The sequence below is a fragment of the Geotrypetes seraphini genome, chromosome 1 (assembly GCF_902459505.1).
Source record: "Geotrypetes seraphini chromosome 1, aGeoSer1.1, whole genome shotgun sequence".
Lineage (NCBI taxonomy): Eukaryota > Metazoa > Chordata > Amphibia > Gymnophiona > Dermophiidae > Geotrypetes > Geotrypetes seraphini.
Window position 1 is genome coordinate 223,540,541 of NC_047084.1, and position 24,426 is coordinate 223,564,966.

Here is a 24,426-nt window from a genome sequence, read left to right on the forward strand (position 1 = left end):
TATCCATTATCTCCTTTGCTGTTTGATATTGTTCTGTAACCCTTGCTATTGGCTATTCAACAGGCAAAGGAGATTCAGGGTATTCCTTATGCAGGTCGGGAATATAAGGTCTCTGTGTATGCAGATGATATTTTGCTTTATTTGAGGAATTCTGAAACTACCATTCCACATTTACTGGATTTGATTCACAGATTTGGAAAATTTTCTGGGTATAAAATAAATTGGAGTATACTGTCCAAAAGGATTATTTGATTCATTCCCCTTCCTTTGAAAGGAAGAGGGTATAAAATATTTAGGTATTTGGATTTTAAAAACCGCTGGAAAAAACGATGAATGTAAATGAAAAATCTTCATTGCTGAAGGTCACAGAAATGTGTGAGAAATGGAACCCTTTACATCTGTCTTGGTGGGGTAGAGTTCAAACGGTTAAGATGATGATTTTGCCTGTGGTTTGCTACCAAATGGGTATGTTGCCAGTTTATTTCCAGGGGTTCTTTTATAAGAAGTTAAATAGTATTCTTAATAAATTTATTTGGCTGGGTAAAACTGTGAGAATTGCTTTAGTATCTTTATAAAAACCAATTGCTGCGGATGGGGTAAATTTCCCAAATTTTTATAGGTACTATCAGACCTATATTTTGTGGCAGGGTATGTATTGGATCCTTCCTGGGCTCATGGAACATCTCCCTGATTGGTTGTATTTAGAGTGGCAACTTATGGCCCCATTGCGATTGTTTCATGTGCTGAGTATCAAGTTACCTAGATATGCCAAGGACAATAGTATTTTATTTGATACCTGGAATGCTCTCCCGGTGGAGGTTGCTGCGGAACCCACCGTTCTAGGATTTAAGGGCAAGTTAGACGCACATCTCCTCGCAAGATGCATAGAAGGATACGGGTGACTAAGGATTCGCCAGGTTACACCTGGTTGGGCCTCCGCGTGGGCGGATCACCGGACTTGATGGATCTAAGGTCTGATCCGGAGATGGCAGTTCTTATGTTTTAACATTGAAATTTATGAATAAATTAACAGAGGTTCCAGTAGAGAAATCCACTTATCAATCCTTATGGTTAAATTCCATGGTTCAAATAGGTGGGTCTGGAATCTTCTGGAAGCATTGGATGCAGGCAGGCATTCGAACATTAGATGATGTTATATCTAATGGGAAACTGCTGGATTTTTCACGACTGCAAAAATCATTCAGAATTTCAAAATCTCAAAATTATAGGTGGTTGCAGTTGAAGCAGGCCATTCAGAGTGGGTTCCCTGACTGGCAGACTCTTAAAAATTATTATAGTTTGCAGGTTCTATGCTTCCAGACAGATTTGCTGGGGCATCAGGCCGCCAGGTGGTATAAATTAATTTCTGAATTCTTGAATAAGACACCATTGTTTCAGGACATTGAGGCAGCCTTGAAAGCACAACTAAAGACATGCATACAAGAGGACTTCCAGAACTGCTTCAGAGAGTGGCAAGAATGATGGGATAAGTATGTTTGAAGCAAAGGGGGAGTATTTTGAGGGGGAGTAAAGGAAATGTGTCTTTTACTGTAATATATCTTATATCTATATATATATAAAATCGGAGGTATGTATGTGTGTATGTATGTGTGTGTGTATGTGCCGCGATCACGCAAAAACGGCTTGACCGATTTGAACGAAACTTGGTATGCAGATCCCTCACTACCTGGGATGATATGTTCTGGGGGTCTCGCGGCCCACCTGCACATGTGGGCGGAGCTACAAACAGTAAATCAGATTTCACCCATTCATGTCAATGGAAAAAATGTAAAAAGCTGCCATTCTCACAGTAATTCAAAAACGGCTTGACCGATTTGAACGAAACTTGGTATGCAGATCCCTCACTACCTGGGGTGATATGTTCTGGGGGTCTCACGGCCCACAACTCTATGTTGCTTGCTCAAGGGTGGGTTCACCCAAGAATTTATATGTTCTTGCTCCAGGAGGTGAAACTAAAAATGTTGTTTATAATCATGTTTTGCGTTAGTTGTATTGTATTCATTTTGTCAAATATTTCACATTATAATTTGAATACTGTACTTTTTATTAAGCTGTAAAAAAATAATTTCATTCACCACTGTAAAGTATCTTTATTTGAATCCATTTACAGTGTTATTGCTATAATTAAATACCCGTGCAACGCCGGGGCATCAGCTAGTATATATATATATATATATATATATATATATATATCTTTTTTTTAACATTCACCATATTTTTTTCATCACGCCTTGTAAGTGATAGTATTCTGCAAGCCACTTCCCTGAACCGCCAATGCAAGCCCCCTTTGTAGTCAACTTGTGTGCTATAGCATTTAGGCACCAAGTTTATAAATTAGACTAGAGGAAAGTATGGCACAGTGGTTAAAGCTACATCCTCAGCATCCTGACGTTGTGGGTTTAAACCCACACTACTTCTTGTAACCCAGGGCAGTCACTTAATCCCGCCATTAGCCCAGGTATATTAGACAGATTGTGAACTCACTGGGACAGAGAAGGAAAAATGCTTGAGTACCTGAATAAGAACATAGGAATAGCCTTATTGGGTCAGACCAATGGTCCATCAAGCCCAGTAGCCCATTCTCAAGGTGGCAATCCAGGTCACTAGTACCTGGCCAAAACCCAAAGAGTAGCAACATTCCATGCTACCGATCCAGGGCAAGCAATGGCTTACCCATGTCTTTCTCAATAACAGACTATGGACTTTTCCTCCAGGAAATTGTCCACTAAACTAAACCTTATACATATATACCGCATCTTCTTTATAAAGATAGAGCTTGGCACAGTTTACAAAAAATTTAGAGAGAGGAAAATATAATAAGAATTAGTGATTATAAAGAGAGCAGTGAAATTTACATTTTTGAAAATAGCTAAGTTTTCAGATGTTGTAGAAATAATTGAAAAGAGCCCAAGTTAAGAAGCTGGACAGGAAAATTATTCCAAAGCTCAGTAATTTTAAAGTAAAGAGATTTCCCTAATTTTCCAATATAGATAATGCCTTTTAACGAAGGGAAAGATAATTTAAGCTTTTGGAGAGATCTGGTAATATTAGGTCTCACAGAATTCCAAAATAGAGGAATTAAAGGAGGAAGAATGCAGTGTAAGATCTTAAATGTTAGGCAGGCACATTTGAAGCAAACCCTAGAGATTACTGGGAACCAGTGAAGTTTTACCAAAAGCAGGAAAACATGGTCAAATTTGCTTTTTGGAAAGATCAACCTAACCGCAGTATTCTTTACCTGCTGAAGTCTTTGGAGACTTTTCTTGGTTAGATTTAAATAGACTGAATTACAATAGTCCAACCTTGAAAGAATGATTGATTGTACAAGAACAGCAAAATGTTGGAAACAGGATTTCACTTTCCTCAGCATATGGAGGCTAAAAAAACATTTTTTTTACCAGAGAATTCAGATGGTCATTGAATGAAAGTGTTGAATCTATAATGACACTCAAAACTTTACTTGAGAATTCAATCTGCAGTGAGGATCCAGAAGGCAATGAAATGAATGAAGGTAGCTGATCTAATTTTGGGCCAAGCCAGAGTAGTTTTGTTTTGGATTCATTCAGCTTCATTTGTACAGTATGGGCCCAAGATTGAAGTTTCATTATACACGTTATTATATTCTCAGCGAGTTTAGTGAGTTTCAAATCTCTCTCAAGAAGGACAAAGATGTCATCTGCATATGTACCGTATATAATGTTTCAAAGGGGGATAGATGGAAAAGTTTCAGAGTAGACATAGATGTTGAACAATTCAAAATGTTTACCTTTCATGGTCATTTTGACTTTGGGGAAGAGCCAAAAGTCGCACAGTTCCAGATCCAGTGAATAAGGTGGATGAGGAAACACTGTAATATTTTTATTTGACAGAACTTGCCATACCAGAAGCGATGTGTGACATGGAGCTTTGTCATGATGAAGGGTGTGCAATTCTCAGTTTTAGGAGTGACTATATCCTCCAGCTTTTGAAAAGTTCGGCACACACATTCTGACTTACAATCTGTTCTATAATGGTAATTTTATGCACAATTGCTATTGTAGAAAAGGTACTTAGTGCCCATATTTTTCACACCAAATTTTGGTGTACTTTCTTGAATCTACCCCTGCTCTGTAAATCTATTTTATAAAAGCAACATACAGTAGGTGCCTATGTGCCTTTCTAAAACAGGCTCCCAGAACCAGCCCCAGTAAAGTGCAAATACTGATGCACACATTTACACTTGCTCCAGCTTTGCAGGAAATATGTGCTTGGACTCTACATGTGTACCTGAAAATGTTGTAAACTACATGTATACATATTTCCTTTCAACCTATGCCACAGGGAATGCCTATGTGAAGCACATATGTAAGTATGTCTGGAGCCCCATTTTGCATAGAATGTAAAGACCGGAATTGAGATTTCCATGTCTGGGCATGCTCACTTGAGGTGGTATTTTACAAAAAGCTCTGCTAAGCAGAGCTTTTCCTAAAATACATTGAGGAGTACATGCATTTTCCAGCATGTGCAGCAGAAACAACATGGACCTGGCAGCTTACATGCGGAGGTATCGATTTCACAACTCCAACATGTGAGTAGCCCCACTTCCATGCATAGCTGCCAGCCAGTGGCATAGCTGGGACTCAATAGGTCCTGGGTGGGGGACCAGAGATGGGGCTCTACCAGCAGCCCTCCTTCTTACCCGCCCTCCAGGTCCTCCACAGCTACAGCAGCAGAGACAGTGTTAAAGTCTACCTCGCTGGCCGGTGAGACCTTTCCTTTGCCATATCCCACCAACAGCTGCAGCAGAGGTAGCCTTTAGCACTGTCTCTGATGCTTTAGCTGTGGAGGACCTGGCAGGCGGATACGTAGATAAGCGCAGAGGGCAGGGAGGTGCTGGACCTCAGCACGTAGAAGGAAAGGTTTAGCTGCAGGCGACCCCTATCATTGGGTAGCCTTGGGCATTTTGCTGGGCTCGCTCAATCGTAGCTAAGCCCCCTTGGCCAGCATTTTACAAATCTGCATGTCTAAGAGATTCTGTTACCAGCGTGGGCTACCAATAAGACATGCTATATTACTACTAACTTGTGCTATTTTACCCCAGGTCCCATTTTATTAAATTAGACCTAGTTACTAATAAATGGAATTAACAGTAAAATAACACAGCAGTAGTCCTGTTGATAATTATACCCCTAAATAGTGAGGACATGATTTTAACTTGGTTTCATTTTTGAAAGCAGAAATAAACTACATATGATTAAGGAGACTGGCTCCCTTAATGCTTCAGATACAGTCTTGGCTGAAACAAGCATTTTTTTAAAAAAACTTATCTGTACCTTTGAACTGATGTAAAACCCAAATAAAATTTTTCAGGGGGAATACACGTGTAGATTTTAGTCCCACCCAAACTATACCCTTGGAAATCTTTCTGTGGTGTGGATCTCCACATGTTAAGTACTGGCTTTTGGAAATCAGTATGTACAATTGTATGTGATATACCTGTATACATAAATCTATTTTGCAGTCTCTCTGGTTTTCTCGGGGGAGGGGGGTAAGGGAAATGGTCAGAGGTTTTTTGTTGTTTGGAATTTCAAACAATTATGAGGGATTCTTTTCCCTTCCCCAAACATCACACAACAAGGCACTTCCTTTATACATTTAATTCATTGCTACAGAACAAAGTATTCCTTCATGCCCTCTCCCCCCAAAAACCCACATTGCGTACACACAAATGATAGCGGAGCTCACTACACCAAAGTCAGATGTTGAATCTTCGGGGCCTTGGATATTCCGTCCTCATATACAGTATAAATCTATAAATTACAGCCTATAAAAATATCAGTTTTCTCCAGAACTAACAGAACTTCTAGATATCTCTGTACTGATATAGTACAAATCATTGCAAGTCATATACTATGAGCAAAGTCTATATCCTAATGTCCATCTTGGATATAAAGTCTCGTAAAGAGATCCAAAACCTGTGATGTAAGAGTAGGCTAAGTCTAGGAATGTCTAGACTGTTCCAACTAGGATCCCAGTTTCGACATCCGTAGATGCTTTCATCAGGGGATGAATGGACAATAGTGCTGCCCGATTCAGAAAAAAAATTTTCGATTCGATTCAGCCTATTGAATCGATTTTTCAATTCAATTCGATTTTCCTGCCCAATTGGGTGTTTTGGTTTTTGTTTTTGTTTTTCAAACATCCTGGTGGGTTTATTTTATAGCCTCTTCATCCCTATTATAGCCTCTTCACCCCCTTTGCCCTCTTCTACCCACACAGGCGCTGTGGTGTAAACAAAATAAACAAACAAAAAAGACTTTTCCTCTCTTAGGTCCTAGTTCACGCTTGTTGTCTAACACCAGCTCTGGCAGGATACAAATTTCACAAAACAGAAAATAAAATTATTTTTTCTACCCAGTGGCGTACCAAGGGGGGGCGGTCTGCCTCGGGTGCATGGCTTGGGGGTGCACAGCCAGCCAGGTGCCAGGTCCGGGTTCTACTGCCCTTCCTTTCCTCCGTCCGCGCTTGGGGCTCGCGCCTGCCTGGTCCTGTGCCGCCGGCCAAATGGTGCTGTTGGTTCTCGCGAGACTCACAGGAGTTGACGGCACCATTCGAGCAGTGGCGCGGGACCAGGCAGGCGTGCTCGTGGCTCGCGTCTGGCTTTCACTTCCGGCGCAGCTGGGGGAGCCTGACGATGCAGCGCTGGACCGAGCTGACACCATTTGGGCAGCATGAGACCAGGCAGGCACGCTCGGGGCTCACACCTGCCTATTACTGCCGCGGCAGATGGGGACTCGGGCGGCTGTCCAGCAGGGGAGGCTGCCGATGCAGTGCTGGACCACCAGGATTGCATCAAGGTACCGGGGGGGGGTGAGGGGATGTTTAAAATACCAGGATAGCCATCTAGGGATGGAGGGAGGGATTTTAAAAGGTACCGAGGGTGGGGAGATGTTTAAAATACCAGGTTAGCTGTCTAGGGAGGGAAGGAGGGATTTTAAAAAGTACAGGAGGTATGATTAAAAAAGGTACTGGGGGGTACGTAGGGGGATGATTTAAGGTACTGGGGGATATGGGGGGATGATTTAGGGTACGTAAGGGGTATGGGGTCAGCCTGCCTGTCACTAGGCGTGCCTGCCCTGTGCCCTGCCCCTGCCTACCACTAGACCACCAGAGGGAGTACAGGGTACAGAGCCTGGCAGGGAGGGGGGACAGGGTGCTTCAAGGAGTATGGAGTTGGGTACAGAGCCTGGCAGGGAGAATTTTGTTCAGAATGGTTTTTTTTCTTGTTTTCCTCCTCTAAATCTAGGTTGCGTCTTATGGTCAGGTGCGTCTTATGCCCCCAGTGCCTCCTTCCTGTGTCCATGGTGTCCCCAGTGCCTCCTTCCCGTGTCCTTAGTGCTCCCAGTGTCTCCTTCTTATGTGCCCCCACTGCCTTCCAGATTTTGTCCATCCCCAAAGCCAGCCTGTCTGCCTGCCTACCTATCTCCCTCCCTCCCTGCTGCGCTAAAGCCAGCAAGCTTGCCTGCCTACATCCTTCTCTCCCTGCTGCGGGGAAAAAAAAGCGTCTCTCTCCTTCCTTTCCCCCGATCCACATCGCTGCAATCTTACCTCCCCGTTGCTGCTGCTAATCGCCGCTGACAATACATCTTCTTTCCGACGTCAATTCTGATGTCGGAGAGGACGTTCCCATCCAGCCAGGCAGTGATTGGCTGGCCTGGAACATCCTCTTCGATGTCAGAATTGACGTCGGAAAGAAGACGTATTGTCGGCGGCGATTAGCAGTAGCAATGGGGAGGTAAGATTGCATTGGCGCAGACCGGGGGAAAGGAAGGAGAGAGGCACTTTTTTTCCCGCGACAGGGAGAGAAGGATGTAGGCAGGCAAGCTAGCTGGCTTTAGCATGGCAGGGAGGTGGGAAGATAGGTAGGCAGGCAGGCTGGCTTTGGAGGTGAACAAAATCTGGAAGGCAGTGGGGGGGCATAAGAAGGAGACATTGGGAGTACTAAAGACACGGGAAGGAGGCACTGGGGGCACCATGAACAAAGGAAGGAGGCACTGGGGGCACCATGGACACAGGACGGAGGCACTGGGGGCACTAAGGACATGAGAAGGAGGCACTGGGGCACTAAGGACACAAGACGGGGGCACTAAGGACATGAGAAGGAGGTACTGGGGACACTAAGGACACGGGAAGGAGGCACTGGGGGCACTAAGGACATGGGAAGGAAGGAGGGAGGGAATAGAAAGGGACAATTGTTGGGCATGAGTGCAGAAAAAAAATGAAAGAAAGGATACACAGTCAATTAATAGATATCCCCTTTTGATGAAAAAAATAAATGGTCATGTTACCTCTGACTTACTTTCTCTGCAGCAGAGTCGACAGCCGTGCTGAGGTGCAGGAAGGTCCCGCGATGACTCATCTGCCGGCTCTGCTTCGGAAGAAGTAAGTTACGTCGGAGGGGGTGGACTCGGGAGACGCAGTCATTGCGGGACTTTGCCACAACTCCCTGCATCTGCCGGGTCCACCCCCTCCGACATAACTTACTTCTTCTGGAGCAGAGCCAGCAGACGAGTCATCGCGAGACCTTCCAGCATGCGGCTGCCGAGTCCGCTCCAGAGCAAGTACGTCGGAGTGGGGTGCACTGGCAGCCGGCAGCTACAGTCATCATGGGACCTTGCTGCATGAAGGGAGAGAAAGGAGCAGGAAGAGTGGTGGACGGAAAGAAAGGGGACAGGGTGGTATGGAAGGGTGGTGCTGATGGAATTGATGTACAGAGAAAGGGGAGAGACATAAGGGGGAAGGATATTGGAGGGAAAGAAAGGGGGCAGATGCTAATTGAAGAGGGGTGGATGGAGAGAGAAAGGGCAGCCATTGGATGGTAGTGGGGAGCCTATGGTAGATGGAAGTGCAGATGGAAGAGTTAAGGGAGCAAATGCAGGTAGGAAATGGGAGGAGAGAAAGAGGGGAGCAGACGCTGGATGGAAGTGCATGATGGAAGGAGGGGATAAATAAAAGGAGGGCACTTGATGGGGGGCACATGATGGGGAGAAAAGGATTGAGTTAGGGAAACACTGGAGGGGTGAGGGAAAGAGGTGGCAAGCTTTAGGTAGACAGTAAAAAAGGACATTGATGAGAGGGTAATAAGAACGTAATCTAGACAGATGCAGAAAATAAATTGAAAAGGAAAAGGGATTGCAGAGGAGAGGTGTGGAAAAGGGAAGGAGGAGGAGAGAGATGCCAGACCAATGGGGGTGAAAGGAGAGATGGAAGGGGGAGGCATACAATTTCTGGAAGGGGCATAGAAGGAGAGAAGATGCCATATAGGGAAAGAGAGACGGCAGACAGTGGATGGAAGGAAGAGAGTTACAAGAAGATGAGGAAAGCAGAAACCACAGAAGACAAAGGTAGAAAAAAAAAATTCTATTTATTTATTGCTTTAGGAGACATGTGTCACTGTTTCTGTGGTGCACTGTATGCAGAGTCCAGCTTCTTACTGGTTCAATTTAACCTTTGTCTATGTATTTCTATTTTATCCCCCCTTTTACAAAACTGTGGAGCGTTTTTTAGCATCAGCCTTGGTGGTAGCAGCTCTGATGCTCAGAATTCTATGAGCGTTAGAGCTGTTACCACTGTGGCTAAAATCCACACTACAGTTTTGTAAAAGAGGGAAGAGTTAGTTTGTGATTACATATTCCATACTAGGCGAAGGTGTTTTCTGTGTGTTCGAAAGACATGGTTTTCTGTGTGTTCGAAAGACATGGTTTTCTGTTAAGATTGATCTGTACTAGTCTGGCTTGTTTAGTTTTACAGTGGGTGTATTGATGTTGTTGTACTGCTCACTGCAGTATGTAAGATGCTGCCTTTTCCTAGGTACTCATGTGTGACGTGTGGCTTGTTACTTAAAATCATGTTTTTTGTACAGATGGGGGTGTCAAAAAATGATGGGTGTCATATGCTAGGTACACCACTGTTTCTACCTTTTGTTGTCTGGTCATTATTGAAATCATGTTAGTCCCATGCTCTGGTTGTCTTCTGATAACTCGCTTGCCAGGGTCTCCTGCTCATTTGTCGTTTCTTTCTTTCTCTGTGCTAACCATCCATCTTCCATCTCTGTTCTCCCCTTCCATTTCCCTTCCCTCCCCCGGAGGTATGGCATCTTTTCTTTTTTCATCTCCATCCCCACAGCTGCAGCGACAGACCCCACCAATTCCAGATCCACCATCTCTCCTTTTCTCAACTACCATTTCATCCAGTATCTCTCCCTCCTTCCCCACCACCACAGGGTCCACCAGCTCTCCCTTTTTCTTCCCAATTTGTGTCCAACTTTTCTCCCTTTCTGTTCCTTCCCTCCCTAAATCCCATTGTCCACCATCTCTCTCCATCTCCTCTGTTTTTAGACCCATTATTTCTTCCTCCCTTCTCTTTTTAACATTTCCCAAACAAACTCCAGCAGTTGCTCTGACTAGCTCCCCACAGGTCAATCTCTCCCCCTCCAGCCTGTCCCACTCATCTGGGCCTGTTCATATGTACAGAACTCTATTCTCCCATGCCATCCCTTCATGCCTGTGCTGCTAATGAAAGGGAAGCAGAAAAGGGCAAAACATGAAAATACAATGAAAGAAATATCAGCAAGGAACTATCTAAAATCCCCAGAGTAAACAAGTCAAAAACTAAAAATACACTACCCGATGGGAGAGAACCAGTCAGGTAACTACAAACTAAATAATAAGAGAATATTACAAAATATAACAGGCTACCCAATGGGAGAGAATTTGATATAAATCCCTAGAGAGAAGATGAAGCAAAAATGCTAAAGACAAAAGCCCATAAGAAAGTGAAACTCACTATCCGATGAGAGAGAAACTGTTAGGGGACTACAAATTCAAAATTTAAAAATATATATAATGTAACACGCTACCTGATGGGAGGGAAACTATCAAGAGACTAGAGGTCCACCGGCCCTGTATAAGCAAAACGATAGGGGAGACAGAACGGAAAGAAAACTAAAAGCATCTTGTGACAAGCTAGCGTGTGATTAACTTTAGAAATACTACTAACCTCCAAAAAAGAACATAAAATGCGCACAAGCCCTAGTAAGGAGCACATCCTTAATGAAGAAAATGAAGCGCTTACCTAAAAACGCAGGCAAAGAGCAGAGGAAAGGCTTCTGGGGCTTGTGAAGGCAGCATGTTTGTAACGTTGCCCATGGCCCCGACAGTGAACATGTGCAGTGCTTTTGGGGAGCTAGCAAGGTAAGTAAGTACTGGATCCCACAGGAGGGTGGAATAGAGCTCTGGACAGGTGCGCGGGTCTTGCATTTGACACATGTGATTTTATTTAGGGGATACTTAAAGTTCTTGTTTAAGCAGAGGCCAGGGGGATGACATGATCCCAGAGTTTGGCTTCTATCATCATCTTAACTGTGATATTTTGGATTACTTGTTATCATTTTATCTACAGTTAAAAAGCCTGCAAACAAGATACTGCAATAATTTAATTGCCTTAAGACCAGAGAGTGGAGCAATTTTCATTGGGCTTTTAGGTTAAAATATGATGTTTTAAAGAAACATCTTTGAGTTATGGATGCAATATATGTTTGGAAAGTCAGTTGGTCATCAATAATAGCTCCTAATATTCTTAGAGAGCAAATCATGTAAATTTTTACATTTTCAATGGCGAGGGGTGCTGGAAGAGAGCTTCCAGATGTCCTTGTGAAGACCAAGGTCTTTGGTCTGTCCACATTTAACAAAAGAAACAGGAAAAATCCCTTCACACATGTATATCTCACTGAAAGAACAGGTGTGTCTGGAAGGAACGACAATCAAGAGATAGTATCAAATGACTGGTAACCTCTACTGATTGTCCTTCCTTCCGATCACCTATGCTCTGTCTGCAGTAAACTTCATTTTACTGCATACACCAGGGTAGAGAACTCCGGTCCTCGAGAACCATATTCCAGTCGGATTTTCAGGATTTCTCCAATTAATATGCATTGAAAGCAGTGCATGCAAATAGATCTCATGCATATTCATTGGTGAAATCCTGAAAACTCGACTGGAATATGGCTCTCAAGGACCGGAGTTCCCTACCCCTGGCATACACAGTCAAAATGATCCTCAGCGACGCAGGATCAACAATGTCAAGTTTCCCTGAAGCTGCTGTGAAATCCCATCTGATAATTGGTCCAAAGTCAAGAATCAACAAATTACCAGAAATATACGAGCATTATAGAAACATGACTGCAGATAAAGGCCAAATGGCCCATCTAGTCTGCCCATCCATAGTAACCATTATCTCTTTCTCTCTCTGAGAGATCTCACGTGCCTATCCCAGGCCCTCTTGAATTCAGACACAGTCTGTTTCCACCACCTCTTCCGGGAGACTGTTCCACGCATCTACCACCCTTTCCGTAAAAAAGTATTTCCTCAGATTACTCTGGAGCCTATCACCTCTTAACTTCATCCTATGCTCTCTCATTGTAGAGTTTCCTTTCAAATGAAAGAGACTTGACTACGTAGGTATTTAAACATCTCTATCATATCTACCCTTTCCCGCCTTTCCTCCAAAGTATACAGATTGAGATCTTTAAGTCTTTAAGTCTGTACCCATATGTCTTATCACGAAGACCACATACCATTTTAATAACCTTCCTCTGGACCAACTCCATCCTTTTTATATCTTTTTGAAGGTGCAGCCTCCAGAATTGTACACAATATTCTAAATGAGGTCTCACCAGAGTCTTATACAGAGGCATCAATATCTCCTTTTTCCTACTGGCCATACCTCTCCCTATGCAATCTAGCATTCTTCTAGCTTTCACTGTCACCTTTTCAACCTGTTTGGCCACCTTAAGATCATCACATACAATCACACCCAAATTCCGTTCTTCCGTCACGCACATAAGTTCTTCACCCCCCCTAAACTGTACCGCTCCCTTTGGTTTTTGTAGCCAAATGCATGACCTTGCATTTCTTAGCATTAAATTTTAGCTGCCAAATTTCAGACCATTCTTCAAGCTTCATCAGGTCTTTCTTCATGTTATTCACACCATCCAGTGTGTCTACTCTAATGCAGATTTTGGTATCATTCGCAAAGAGGCAAATCTTGCCCGACAACCCTTAAGCAATATCATGTATAAAAATGTTAAAAAGAACAGGCCCAAGAACAGAACCGTGAGGCACACCACTGGTAGCATCCCTTTCCTCAGAGCGATCTCCATTGATCACTACCCTCTGTTGCCTTCCACTCAACCCAGCCCACTCAACCCAGTTCCAGACCCAGCCAGTCACTTTGGGACCCATCCCAAGGGCACTCGGTTTATTTATCAGACATCTATGTGACAGTGTTCCAAAGGCTTTGCTAAAATCTAAATACACCACATCTAGCGCACATTCTATATCCAATTCTCTGGTTACCCAGTCAAAGAAATTGATTAGAAATACCTCTAGTGAATCTATGTTGCCTCCAGTCCTGTAATCCACAGGATTACAGAAACTTCACCATTCTCTGTTTTAAAAGCATTTCCATTAATTTTCTTACCACAGAAATCAGACTTACTGCCATGTAATTCCCTACTTCTTCCTTACTTCCACTTTTGTGGAGAGGAACCACATCCGCCCTTCTCCAGTCTTCTGGTACCACTCCCAACTCTAGAGACTCATTGAAAAGGTCAGTCAGTGGAGCTACCAGAACTTCCCTATATTCCTTCAGCACCCTCAGATGTACACCATCCAGGTCCATTGCTTTATCTACCTTTATTTTAGCTAGCTCCTCACAAACATAGCCCTCTGAAAATTGATCAGAGTCTATTACTCCTTCATCCCTATTCATGTTTGTCTTCTGTGGTCCCACTCCCAGTGCTTCAGCCGTGAACACATTTGTTAAGCAATTTGGCCTTTTCTTTAACGGCTTCTACATATTCCTCCTCTTCACCTTTGAGTCTCAAAATTCCACTTTTGCACTTCTTCCTATCACTAATATATCTAAAAAATGTCTTGTCTCCCCGTTTTATCATGTCAGCTATTTTTTCTTCCATTTGCATCTTTGCTTTCCTAACTACACGACCAGCCTCTCTTAACTTTTCCAGATATTTTTGCCTGTCTTCCTCTTTCAGCTACTATTTTTGAGAACCAAAGTGGTCTTCTTTTCCTCTTACTTTTACTTACTTGCCTCACAAAAAGGTTTCTCGCCCTTAAGATTGCACCTTTCAGTTTTGCTACACCACATTTGCACTCCTTCTAGAGCAGGGGTGTCAAAGTCCTTCCTCGAGGGCTGCAATCCAGTCAGGTTTTCCCCAATGAATATGCATGAGATCTATTAGCATACAATGAAAGCAATGCATGCAAAAAAATCTCATGTATATTCATTGGGGAAATCCTGAAAACCCGACTGGATTGCGGCCCTCGAGGAGGGACTTTGACACCCCTATTCTAGACATTCCCTTCCACACAACAATTCCTTGATGTAAACCCCCATCCGAACAAAGTTTTTTTTTAAGTCTAGAACCTTTGCTTTTGAAAGAGCCTTCTCTATACCCAACTTAATATTAAACCATACCAAGCAGTGATCACTGGATAACAAATGATCACCCACTGTAAACACTTTCCCCATTTGTAAGCATTAAGTCCAGTATGACCCCATCCTGCATGGGTTCCATTACCAACTGCTGGAACAATTCTCCTTGTAGAGAATCCAGAATCTCCCTACTTCTAGAAGACCCAGCAATAGGGATACCCCAATCAACATCCAGCATGTTAAAATGACCTATTAGTAAAACTTCTCCTTTTTTAGATATATTCTGAATGTCTACTATTAAATCTCTATCTATTTCATCCGTCTGTGAAGGAGGCCTGTTTATCACACCAATGTGTATGACAACTTTATTAAAATAGCAATCAAAAATAAAATAGAAAAATGGAAGTTACTCTATGACTTGAAGGATACTACTTATGGATTTTGCTACTATTCTAGTGATGTGATTTTCCCACTTTCCTTACCACTCCCACAATTGCCATTCTTTCAAGAGATAAGCAATTTTTTTCTATTTTTACTATTTTGTAATAGTTCAAAGTTAAAAGGAAGGTCTTTCCAGGTGCAATGATGAGTTTTTTAGTCACCTTAAGGTTTAATGGGGTGACTGTTCGAGCACTGGAGGGGTTTTCTGTTTTGTTTTCCTTTTGATTGATATTTCAATAAAGTTTATTACATTATATCTTCCTGGTAATTTGTTAATTTTTATATTTATTTTGCTGGGATATAATTATTATTTTTGGTAGCTTTCTCCTCATTTTTTGGTTATCCAGTCAGGAGTGGGATTTCATCTCAACTCCCTTCTACCACCATCACTACCCTAATCCTCCATGCCATACCAGTATCTCCTCCCAACATTGGTACATAAACAGGGATGTCAGAACCCACCTGCCTCTGAACAGTTAATGATGCCAGCTAGACAGTGCTTCACTACTATCACATAATGAAGTGCTACTTAGTAGTGTTACGTGAAGACTTATACTGGAAAAGCAGGTCACACCACTGAGAAGTTACTTTAATAACACACATGGGTACTTGAAGGCTCTAGGGCAGGGGTAGGCAATTCCGGTCCTCGAGAGCCGGAGACAGGTCAGGTTTTCAGGATATCCACAATGAATATGTATGAGATGGATTTGCATGCACTGCCTCTTTGAGATGCAAATATATCTCATGCATATTTATTGTGGATATCCTGAAAACCTGACCTGGCTCCGGCTCTCGAGGACTGGAATTGCCTACCCCTGCTCTAGGGGAAAGAGGTATCTTGTTGGTGTTAGAGGTGGGTTGTTATGCTGGGGGAAGATATTGATGTGCAGAAGATGAGGTTATTGATAATGGTTGATGTGGTAGAAGGGAGGTTGATATACTGTGGGGAAGGAGGGCTGAAATGCCTCCTGCTCATTAGCCCTTCCACATCTGCACATTTAAGGCGGTTTCTTGATGCATCATGAACATTTAAAATGCAACACCTAGTCCAAGGAAAGTGTTACATTCACAGGCAGACTGGCCAATCTATCAGTAGGGCCCTTAGCAGTAAGGGAACACTCTCCCTTAACCAGTAACAACTAGTAATATACTGTATGTTAGAGGCCCATGACCCTTATTGTCCAGGCACCCAGATCACTGTCAGTCTACCCTGGTTACATTTTTAGTGTAGTGGTTTCATATTAAAATAGTAGTTAAAGTAGAGAAAAAAAAAATAGCCGACATGATAAAATGGGGGGACGGAACTTTTTTTTTTTTTTTTTTTTTTAGATATGTTAGTAATAGGAGGAAGTGCAAAGTGACATTGTGAAACTCAAAAAGTGAAGGACAGGAATATGTAGAAGTTGATAAAGATAAGGCTGAATTGCTTAAATATTCTTGTTCTGTGTTCACAGCTGAAGCACCAGGAGAAAGACTGCAGCAGACAAACACAAATAGGAACTGGTAGATCCTGAACAATTTTCAGAGGACTGATGAGGAGGTAGTTAAACTAAAGGTGGACAAAGCAATGGGGCCATATGGCATACATCTGAGGGTACTAAAGGGACTTAGGGAAGTTCTGGTGGCTCCGCTGGCTGACCTTTTCAATGCTTCTCTAGAGTCAGGAGTGGTACCAGAGAATTGGCAAAAGTGGATGTGGTCCCTCTCTATAAAAGTGGAAGTAAGGAAGAGGTAGGGAACTGTAGGCCAGTAAGTCTGACATCTGTGGTAAGTAGATTAATGGGAACACTTTTGAAACAGAGAATAGTGAAGTTTCTGGAATCCAATGGATTACAGAACTCAAAGCAACATGAATTCACTAGAGGCAAATCTTATCAGACAAATCTGTTCAATCTCCGACTGTCTGAGCAGAGAATTGGTTAGAGGATACACGAAATGGGGTGTATTTAGATTTTAGTAAAGCCTTTGACAATGTTCCACACAGACTTCTAATAAATAAATTGGATGCCCTCAGTATGGGCCCCAAAGTGACAGACTCAGTGAAGAACTCGTTGACTGAAAGGCGACAGAGGGTAGTGGTCAATGGAGATCGCTCTGAGGAAGAGGATGTTACCAGTGGTGTGCCACAAAGTTCAGTCCTTGGGCAAGTTCTTTTTAACATTTTTGAAAGTGAAATTGCTGAAGGGCTATCTGGTACGAAATGCCTCTTTGCAGACGATATCAAAATTTGCAATAGAGTAGTCACCCCTGATGGTGTGGATAACATGAGGAAGGACTTCACAAAGCTTAAGGAATGGTCCAGAATTTGGCAGCTAAGACTTAATGCTTTGAAATGCAAGGTCATGTATTTGGGCTGCAAAAGCTGGAAGGAACGCTATCCCATGGGGTGAAAAACTTTTGTGCACAAAAGAGGAGTGGGACTTGAATGTGATAGTATGCGATGATGTTAAAGTGGCCAAACTAGAAAGATGCTTTGGTGCATAGGGAGAGGAATGGTCTGCAGAAAAAGGGTTTTTATGTCCCTGTAAAAGACTCTGGTGAGATCACATTTATTATTATTTTATGTATGCAATTTTACCTTTGACAATAATAAAAGTCAAAAAGAAAACATACAATGTAAACAGAAATAGTATTTGTAACAAGATATTCTTTCTTAAAGCCACAATCTAAATATTACAAAGTAAAGTTAGTCTACAGTATAGGGGGGACGGAGCTGAAAGAAATAGACTGAAATAAGAAAAAAACAAGGACAATAAAAGAATGGAAAACAAAGATGCAGCTAGAAAGCCCCCAAACAATTCTCACAAAGCAGAGTGCTTGAAATCAATTTTCACGGAGTGCTTAATCTTTGTCCTTTAGAAGAAATAAATTTGGACAGCTGCTACGGCTCATAGAAAACATATCTATTCTCCATATAAATCATTACGCACATACAGGGATAATGCAAAATGAAGGTAGCTCCTAACTGCACTACCTGTGGTCTCAATAAAATAAATTATTTTCTTCTCTTCTGTATAGGTCTAGATACATTCGGATACATTCTTACTTTATACATCATAAAGGGAACATTTCTATGCTAAAAAAAACCCCCCAAAAAACCATTTTAAGCAACCATTCTCTATCATAATCAATAGCGAACTGCACCAAAAGACCTCTCTAGGAAATTAGTTAAGTCCAAACTATCTGCAGATAAATTCTGCTGATTAGGACTCTGAGTAAAAACCTAGGCAGGCAATAGATTTTTGAGAAAGGTGGATATGAAGCCTCTGGTACTTTCAAAATCTCTGTCAAGTATATTTTGAACATATCTTGAGCTGTAACTGAAAAAACTTTTGGAAAGTTTATGATCCTGAGATTGCACCTTCTGATAGCATTTTCCAGTATTTCTGGTTTAAAGTGGAGATTCCCACTGTCTTTTGCCCATGTCAAAGCTTGTGTTTCCAATGATTCAATCTGGTCTCAGAATCTAAGGATTTGTTTTCCAAAGTTGATATTCTATTTTTTAGTTCTAAATTCTCTGAGAGCACCATTGTGCAACGGGAAGAAAATAACTGTATCTGATTATCAATTGTTTCAGTTCCTCCACCAATTGTGCTGACAGTTCCTCTTGTCCCGATTCAGAAACGGACCTTCCATTCTGTTGGGTCAACAGGGAAGCATCCCGGACCAGTTCAGCCCTCTGCATAGCCTCCATAGCCACAGGACGAGTCAGTGGGCTCCACTCCTCCAGAGATAGGGTGGCACTTCAAAGGAGTACTCACACGTCTCAGCCTGAGTGCTTCCTCTAGCTGAAATTCCCTCCGGTTGTTGAATTTGGGAGCTATGCTCCACAATGATGTCCATTGGTCCAGTCATGGAAGTCGATTCATCCGGTAGAACCCAGGTCTTAGACTTCCTTTTTACCATAGGTAAAAACAAGGAGGAAATGTCAATGGCGTCTTGGTGATAGCTTCAAGCTGCCATCTTAGGTAAGCTCCTGGTGAGACCACATTTAGAATATTGTTTAGAATTATTGAAACTGTACCTTCAAAAATATATTCAGGATGGAGTAAATCCAGAGGAAGGCTACTAAAATGGTTGGTGGCAGAAGAGCAGAGATATTATAGAGACATTTAAATATCTGGATGGCATAAATGCGCTTGAGGTGAGTCTCTTTCAATTGACAGAAAACTCTCAGTGGAGAAGGGTAAATAGTGGGGTTCCTCATGGGTCTGTGCTAGGACCACTGCTTTTTAACATATTTATCAATGATCTAGAGATGGGAATAACTAGTGAAATAATTAAATTTGCTGATGACAGAGTTCCAAGTTATTAAATTGCAAGTGGATTGTAAAAAATTGCAAGAGGACCTTGTGAAACTAGAAGACTGGGTATCAAAATGGCGGATGACATTTAATGCGAGCAAGTGCAAAGTGATGCATGTAGGGAAGTGGAACCCAAACTAAAGCTACATGATGCTGAGTTCTATGTTAGGAGTCACTATCCAGGAAAAGGAGCTAGGTATCATTGCTGAGGATACATTGAAACCCTCAGCTCAATGTGCAGCAGTAGCTAAGAAAGCAAATAGAATGTTAAGAATTATCAGGACAGTTATGAAAAACAAAGATGAAAATGTTATAATGCCCTTGTATCGCTCTATTGTACAGCCGCACCTCAAACCATGTGTGCAGTTCTGGTCGCCATATCTCAAAAAAGATATAACAGAATTAGAAAAGGTATAGAGAAGGGTGACAAAAATGAGGAAAGGCTAAAGTGGCTAGGTCTCCTCAGCTTGGAGAAGAGATGGCTCAGGGAGGATATGATAGAGATCTATAAAATACTGAGTAGAGTGGAAAGAGTAGATGTGAATCATTTGTTCATTCTTTCTAAAAATACTAGGACTAGGGAGCATGCGATGAAGCTACTAAGTAATAGATTTAAAACAAACCAGAGAAAATATTTCTTGCCGGAGAATATGGTAAAATCAGATTAGCAGGGTTTAAAAAAGACTTGGATAATTTTCTAAAAGAGAAGTCCATAGGCCATTATTGAGATGACTTGAGGAAATTCACTGCTTATTCCTAGGATCAGCAGCATAAAATCTGTTTTACTACTTGGGATCTAGCTAAGTACTTGGGACCTGGGCTGGCCACTGTTGGAAACAGAATACTGGGCCTGATGGACCTTCGGACTGTCACAGTAAGGCAATTCTTATGTTCTTATGCAAAGGATGAAGGTGAAAGAGGATAGATTCAGAAGTAACCTCAGAAAATACTTTTTCATGGAAAGGGTCGTAAATGCTTGAAATGGCCTCCCAGTGGAGGTGGCAGAGATAAAGGGCCTGATTCTATAAACAGTGCCTAATTGGTAGGCACCATTAAAAACAGCACCTACCGCATATCATTCAAAGTTAGGTGCCATTTATAGAACCGTGCCTAGCAGCATCTAACCAGTACCAGTAGGCTTCTCTAACTTAGGCACTGGTATATTTGGCCAGGGTTTTCTTGGCCTATAATACTGGCACCTAACTCATTCCACTTCCAAGCTGTGCCCTAAACCAAGTCTACTGTTTGGGTAGGTGCCTTGGTGTAAACGCCTACATGGCACCTACCAAGTTAAGCGCCTACCCAAAACAAGAACGTACGCTGATAGGGCTAGTCTCAGTTAGGGCGCTGGTCTTTTACAAGAGGGCCACCGCGTGAGCGGACTGCTGGGCATGATGGACCATTGGTCTGACCCAGCAGCGGCAATTCTTATGTTCTTAATTAACAGAGCTGGCTGAGCCAATTTAAAAAAATTGTTAGGTGCCTAGCTCAGCTAGGTGCATCAATTTAGGCACCTAATAGCAGTGTATCTGAATTCAAGAAATCTTATGTCAAGTCCATTGGGTTTCTATGGGAGAGGCGTGGATAGTGGATGGCATGGTTAGGCAGACTAGATAGAAAAATGAAGGCAGATAAATACCATATGGCAGAGACTCCAGTAGATAGAATCTAAGCACACTACCGGGCAGAGCTCTGGGTTTCTGGCCCAGAAATATCTAAGAAAAAAAGACCACTTAAATTAAATGATTAATATATGGAGCATGTACAGTTGGGCAGACTAGATGGACCATTCGGATCTTTATCTGCTGTCATTTACTATACCCCTCTTCTACAAAAGTTGCGCAGTAACGGCCCCGAAGCCCTTTAAATCTTTATGGGCTTCGGGGCCGTTACCGCAGCTTTGTAGAAGAGGGGGTATGTTACTATGTTACATATGAAGAAATTGTTTTGCTTTTAAGGAGCGAGGCTCATTTAACCTAGCCTTCCATTACAATGTAGCTAACAGCTACTTAGATTCAAGTGGCTTTTTTTCATCCTTGCCTCACTCCAAAAAATGATTACATAATTTAAGTACCTGCTAATGTATTACCTGATTAATGATCACATTTTATGGAATAGTTTTTGTAACTATTTAAAATGTTTGTTTGTCTAACATTTATGACTGTGATTATTTAAACCATATAGATAATGTAGGGTATATGAATTTTTAAATAAATAAAAAAGAATGATGCAATTATCAAAAAAAATCAAAATTTACCCAAAAAAGTGCACTTATCTTATTTCAATGATTCTTTGACAATAGCTTTGACAGTAACTATTTAAAATGTTTGTTTGTCTAACATTTATGACTGTGATTATTTAAACCATATAGATAATGTAGGGTATATGAATTTTTAAATAAATAAAAAAGAATGATGCAATTATCAAAAAAAATCAAAATTTACCCAAAAAAGTGCACTTATCTTATTTCAATGATTCTTTGACAATAGCTGAATCCATATACATTTCACATGGGTTGAGTTAACTCAGCTTAACTTATCATATGTCCAAAGCAAGATTCAAATGTTCATATCTTTAAGTCTGGCCCTGGCCATTGGTTTGGCCTCCATTCAATGTGCTCCCTCAGGGAAACAAATGTTTTGAGTACCGAGATCATTATCAACTCAGTCAAAATGGCTCCCAGTTTTTATCTATTATAAAAAGCGAAAACTAAAATCCCAGGTTTTGGATTTGGGAAATATTGAATAAGTGGGAAAAAGTACGGCGATTTAAAATGATTTTTTAGAACTTATTTACAATTCTTTCTTCGTAAATTGTGCCTGGGAATTTCACAACAGATTTCCTGGTATTTTCTAGGGTAGAAATCAGATGCACAGACACAGACTCACACATACTCTCGGTTGCTCTAATTCTTCTTCATCTTTACAGACCAGACAACAGAGAATTTTTCAGAGGGCCAGACTGGAAAATCCAACCTGCACTAACTCCAGAAATTGTCAATTCCAGCCTTCATAGATCTGGTTTTTCAGAATATTCCACAAAGAATATTCAAGGACAATATTTGCATATGCAGCATTTGCTATGGGCCATGTGGCATTTAGCACACACTAATGTCCATTAGCGTGTGCTAAAATTTAATAAGGGCCACCGAGTTAATCTGCATAATCGATTACAAATTTTGTTTACCCTGAAAACCAGGCCAGTCTGTGGGACACATTTGGTAGGGATTTAAAACTACTGATCTATGCTTCATGTATTACATTATTCCAATGAAGCTGAATTTCTTTGTGGTCCAATAAAAAAAATAGACATGAATCAAAAATTATTCCAGTATGCTCAAATCATTAGTGCACTTCACTCTGAATGAAAAAAGGAGTTTATAAGCCAGAAATGTCCAGCTCGTCTTGCCCTTTTCTCCTCCACTGGGTTTTAATATTTGAGTAAAATCCCACACTTTAGTTTTTGTTGTTTTTGTGGATCTTTGTTTTTTCTTTTTTTTTTTTGGGGGGGGGGGTTACCTTATGAAGGTTAAACACAGAAACACATTTTAAAGAAAGGTCTTTTCCTTGCTTCCTTTCTAAAATTTTCTCCAAGCTAAAGAAGGCTGGAAACACCTCAGATATTCAAATCACATTTCAATAATGAATTTTGTCAGAATTCAAATTAAACCTTTTCAGATATATTTGATAGATTATTTGAAAGTTTGTTTTCTAGAGTTCACATAAATTACCTATACTGGAAGAATAAAAATTATCTTTCACTTCACACAGTGAGATGCTTATTGCTTTCAAAGAGCTATTTCATGCCCTATGTGTGAGTTACCATTAGAGGATTACAAGAAATTATTGTTCATGGTGGAGACATCAAAAACCACTTTTTGAAAAAGGCAAGTTTACCAAAGTTACCTGAGGCTGAAGATATGAGTCCAATAACATTTCGGAACCACAGAAATCCTGTCCTCCTTGCCAAGAAGAAAGCACCCAGCTCCTGCTGTTATTCCTTTCTGCCCATTCTTTCCAGACTTAAAGGCACACTTCATGTGTTTTGAAGAAGAGAAGAAGATGAGCAGATGTGTCCCTCACTGCCGTTTTCTCAGTTGTTTTTTGATGGCAGAGGACGAGTGTGTGTGGAGCTATAAGGAGGAAAGGAAGTCAGAGACAGGCAAGTCAGTCTGTAGCACTCACTGCAGGCTGTGGTTTGCACATACTGCTCTCTCTCCCCCCTCCCCCACTCCCGTCACTTTATGTATGTTGCTTCATGACAACCTGTTCTGTTTATTTTACACATTAACATATGTGCATAGGATCCAGCCGAGGACCGTAGGTTTAGTCACTGAGAAGAAGAGAAAGCAGCTAAGTCTGGAGCTCAGCTGAAAATGTACTTTTTTCTCCATGTTCTTCAAAGTACTGGTAACACAGGATAAATAGGAGTGTGTGTGTGTGTACATGCTTCCAGCTGCTAGGTGAGAAGTAAGCAATGCTTCAATGTGCTTTTGTCTCCAAAATTATCCATAGCTGCCTGTGTTGCACACTCTGACCTGAGCTGTATATGCACTAATATCTATCCTGTGAGATATGCAGTGGGCTCCATTACAAGTTGTACCTGCTGCAAACTCTAGTTTGATGAAATCTCTGGATTAGGATCTAAAAATGTTGCAACCTCTGGATTCAGTGCTGTATGTTTATTTATTTGTTTGGTTTTAAATTCTTAAAACTATGGATTAAAAACTGCCTGTGCAATGAGTTTTAGATTAGAATCTGTGTGTGCAATGGGCTCAGGATTAAGAATTATATAAAGACTGGATAATAATTAGAAATATGTGCCAAATTTTGGAAATTATGTGAACACAGAGCATTAGATTGGAAGTTGTATGCACTTTACAGTAGGTACTGTACACGTAGTGAGGTTTGGAGTAGGAATCTGATGATCTGCAGGTTTGGGAGTAGGCGTTTGACATGCCTTGAGCTCTTACGTAGGAGCTGCCCAGTATGAGTTGTGAGCCCGAATTTGTGGTTTTAGTAAAGAGCAATTATTATATTCCCAGCCACTGGTGACTTTCTGCTCTGACCACAAGATAACAGTAGGCCACGAACCATCAGAAGCAGCCATAAGATTCTTGTGGCTCAGTGATGTACAGTAAGATTAAAAAAAAGACTAACTCATTTCC

At 41.5% G+C, this 24,426-nt stretch overlaps 1 protein-coding gene across 2 annotated transcripts in view; it reads right to left on the reverse strand.

Annotated features, from left to right (window-relative positions):
- Positions 1-23,385, reverse strand: part of RHOH (ras homolog family member H) — a 46,934-nt gene extending 23,549 nt beyond the window's left edge. For both annotated transcript variants that reach the window (XM_033947051.1, XM_033947041.1), the window contains exon 1: positions 23,165-23,385. The gene's annotated coding sequence lies outside the window, so the exon portion shown is untranslated. The remainder of the gene's footprint in view (positions 1-23,164) is intronic.
- Between the last annotated feature and the right edge of the window lie 1,041 nt (positions 23,386-24,426).